We start from the raw sequence: 4,424 nt of genomic DNA on the forward strand, positions 1-4,424 counted from the left end.
TAGGCCGGAATGTGATTTCCCATTACCCCACTAAGTCTATCTTAATGATCTAGCTCCTAAAGTCTACAGAACCTTATAACCTTTGCTCTGATACCAAAACTGTAACGCCCCCAAACCGCTATGGGTTAGGTTCGTCACTTTTCTCTTTAAACCGCAAAGATTCGTAAGGTCTGCCAAATATCTTAACTAGTATGCTAATAAAAATAATAATGGTTTCAAAATCTCAGAGTTTTTAATAAATGCGGAAACGGTCATTTAATTGTAAAAATACAATAACTGAAAATTATGGGGTAATATAAATGAAATGTCCTAATGCATTCCTAGATCCCATTCCGGCCACCTACGTCTCTCTGTTCATAACCTGAAAACAAAAACAAAATAAGGGGTGAGCACAAAAAAACATGCTCAGTAAGGAATCCTCAACCATAAAACAGTTGAGTTAAATTCTTTTGAAAATCTTCAAACAATTGTCAAAAAACTCCCTTTTTATACACAAGATAATATATATAAATATATTTGAAATAATCATTACTCATAGTATGCCCAATACACTATTACGCCCTGTGTACGTAGGGTTGCGCGGTCGTTGCTGTGACCTTGGGTGAGTAACGCGGTTTACCTGTGGCCACAGGCCCCACCCCCGTCAGCTAATTAATTGAAGTGCACTTAGACTGACATAGAGACAGATACCGCTGTCACTAAGCGAACCAGCGGGTGCGCTTCCATCTCGAGCTACGGTACCGAGCTAAATCTTGAAGGGTCTCGAATCTCTGCGGGTCTAGGGCCCAAATAATAGTCTCCTCCACACACGTGCCCTTTTCAAAAATATTTCTCCTTTATATATAACTCAAAGAGTTTTCTCCCAAAACTTTCTCATACTTTCTTGTATATCTTCTCACAAAACTTTCTCATTCTTTACTAGTATATCTAGGGCAACGTGTTGGAGGGTTTTTTACTCAAAATCACGATTTCAAGAATATTATTTTTACTCAAAAATTTTCACATCAAAACCAACAAATCCTTTATATAAACAAAATAATTTAATAATTTGAAATACCGAATCAAAATAATCAATTCGAAATTTTGCAAATAAAGGAATAATTAAAATAATATAATAATTTGAGAAGGGGTAAAGGATTCCCTTACTTGGATTTTCCCTTAATATCGGGATCGGGCTTTGTATAGTTTCTTGATTTATTAAATAAGAATTTTCACTAGAAAATCTAGTGAAAACGATGAGTTCGGTCACGGGAAAATCACCGGAAAATCACCGGAAAACTCTGCCGGAGACGGGTTTCTTTCTGTATTTTTTTTTTTTCCTACTCTCATGATTTTCTCCCTTGTAATTCTCTCAATCTCACGGTCTCACACTCTCTTGTTCAGTATCTCTACGTCTCTTGATTAAAAGAGAGCAAAGGAAGAACAACAAAGCAGGAGAAGGGAGAAGAGAGAAGAAGGAAGGAGTGTGGAAAACAAGGAGCCTTGCATGCTTATTTATAGGAGAATGAATGGTTAGGATCAAGTAGATAGGTTTTGATCCAATGGATGAGAATTGGTGCATCCAATGCAAGTGGGTTTCATCATCACTAAGGTAGTGCATTTGCATTATCATTAAAGAAAATGAAATTTAAGCCAACTCTCTCTCTCTCATTCATGATGGCTTGGCCACTAGGGAGATAGTGCACAAATTAGGAGAAGTGGGTGATGAGTTGACAATCAAAGGAAGTATTAAGTAATGCTATATGAATTTTCGTCCAAATAGAGACCAGCTTACTCCAAGCAACGTTTTGATGGTCAAAACTACTCCGATCGCTGTGAAATTTTGAGGGTAGATACATGACGTCAAGATGAACACTTTCTCTTTTTGGTCCAACTCAATCCGAGTTCGTTATGACTGAGTTTTGGTCAATCAAAGTTTCTGGTTTACTTTGACAAGTTAAAACAAGATATTGTTTAGACTACTTTCATTTTATGATTGCTCTAGATTCTATTCTAGACATCTTTTATTCTTTCATCATGAGAGGAGGAGAGAATAAATGTAGTGGAATGTTGCACTAGGTGTTGAATCATTATATCTTCCACTATCATATTTAATCATCCAACTAAAATGATTAAACACACATTTATTAATGGTATTCTTATGGTATAAAAATAGGTCTTTCACATGTTGAGTTGGGTGGTGACTCATGTAATCATCATGATCATAGGAAGATAACATGTGATAGATGGGTTGGATTTGTGGATAGCAATTGGAATGGGTTGGGTTAAGTTCAAAGATGGCCCAATAATGAATAATGTGAATTTCCGTCCAGAACAGGGGTTGTGTTTTTGACGGATGTTTTCGGGTACCAAATAAAGTCCAAAAATTATGAAATTTGGAGGGTAGCTAGAGGACTTCAAGATGAGCGTTCATAATTTTAAATCAACCAAAACGGAGTTCGTTTGACCCTGTTTCCGTTATTCCAAAGTTTAAGGTCTGTTTTGAGTTTTTATCAAATTGCAAACAAAAATACATATTTATTTTCATAAATAATCGTAGTTATTCTTTTTCCTTATAAAAATGTTTTAAAATTAATTTAAACCATTATAATTATGTCTTAAAATCTGGGGCGCTACAACCCTATGGGTACCAATCCTAACTGTAATAGTGCCTCAGGGTTAAACAATTACTGCACATGAACTTTTTTGTAATACTGTAGGCTCTGCTTTATCTGTATACTTTATTTCAAAACTGTAAGAGCCGCTTTCATAACTGTAGTCATGTGCAGAATTTAACTTTAGATTCTCTTTTCTTTCAAAACTGTATTCATTAATAGAATCATATACTTTGGAATTCTCTGTAATCATATTCTTGAAATGCTCTTTATCATTTCTCTGAGTATGCATAATTCATAATTTTTGAAATGCTCATAATCATAACTTTAATTATGCATAAATCATAACTTTAAAATGCTCTTAATCATATCTGTAATTATGCATAAATTATATCTTTAAAAATGCTCTTACTCGTAACTGTAATTTATGCACAAAATTCTTGAATAATAACATATGAGTAATAAAACTTGGCATTAAAATCACATGAGCAACACTTTGTAAAATTCCCCAACACTTTTTCAAAAGATTTGTAATAAAATCTTGTTGGGGGTTTTTCGGTGTTGTATCCCCTTACCTGGACTTCCATTAGCATCGGGATCGAGCTTTTACCTAAATAAATTGAAAGAAAAAGCTTAGAAGAATATTCTAGAATTTGTAGCCTAAAACTTAATTAAAATAAACATAACACACACCTACACTAATCCAAATAATACCTCACATCATAACTAATCTACAATAAAAGCCCCCTAAGGACTTAATTTCAGTTAGCAATCCATTAGAACTAAATTTAACCCATTCCAATTTAACACAATATATATATATCACTTAATAATCTAGCCAAATACCTCCAAATAAAATTCCAAAATCTATTCATTTTAAACAACCTAAAACAAATCTCCAAAACACCATATGGCCAACATAGGAAATCTATTCTTTAAAAATTCATCACTGATCCGGTTACTAACACTTAAATATTCATTCAGCTATTCTAACCTCAAAATCAGAATACCCATTACCAAAGGACAGTATTTCAGCCAAGATCAACACACAGGGACCTCAATAATCACACCTCATAAACCTTAAATCAAAACAGGGGACACGGCCGATACTCATTTCACACACCTATTCACTGACATCTTCCTCAATCCCAAAACACAGTCCAGCCGACCAACAAACACAATCCAGAAAATACCCAATCAACTTCAACCAGAAATCAGACTTCCATTCCAAACGAATTGAACCCAAAGATTAACAATAATCACAATCCCAGAAAATCATCAAACACTAGGAATCAATCTTTAACCCAAACACTCAAAACTGATAATCGGTCAACACCCAAAATAACAAGAAATTCTATACATCCAATTTATCTATTAATAACACAAAATCACATAGATCCTCACCAAAACACTGTGGCTGGAACAGGGGAGATCATTTCCAAAACAGGGGTACTTGGCCGTTAAGAGAATTATCCAAAAACACAACACACACCCACATGGCTAGCCGAAACAGGGACCCCAAAACAGAAGGCAAAGCCGATCATTCACAACTCATCAAGATTTTCAGAATAATACCCATAGCAAATCAAACACAATCTATCCAAAATATCCACAATTGGAAATGAGGAAAAATCAAGAAATTAAACCCATAAAAATTACAAGAGATTACCCAGAGAATTTCTGAGAAAACCCACCGAAAATCATCTCTGATTTTGCCGGAAAACGGACTCGGGTCGCCGGAAAATTTCCCCACCACGAACCCACCGGAAACCGGTACTGTTTTAGCATGGGTCTGCTACGGGTCCTCTACAGCTGGCCGGAACTCGCCCT

At 35.2% G+C, this 4,424-nt stretch overlaps 1 long non-coding RNA gene across 1 annotated transcript; it reads right to left on the minus strand.

Moving 5' to 3' along the window:
• Positions 1-210: 210 nt before the first annotated feature.
• Positions 211-1,446, minus strand: LOC133878230 (uncharacterized). Its single transcript, XR_009901853.1, has 2 exons — positions 1,147-1,446; positions 211-361 (listed from the first exon to the last, which is right to left on the minus strand). It is a non-coding gene; the product is annotated as an uncharacterized LOC133878230 (long non-coding RNA).
• Positions 1,447-4,424: the final 2,978 nt, after the last annotated feature.

The sequence above is a fragment of the Alnus glutinosa genome, chromosome 9, assembly GCF_958979055.1.
Source record: "Alnus glutinosa chromosome 9, dhAlnGlut1.1, whole genome shotgun sequence".
Lineage (NCBI taxonomy): Eukaryota > Viridiplantae > Streptophyta > Magnoliopsida > Fagales > Betulaceae > Alnus > Alnus glutinosa.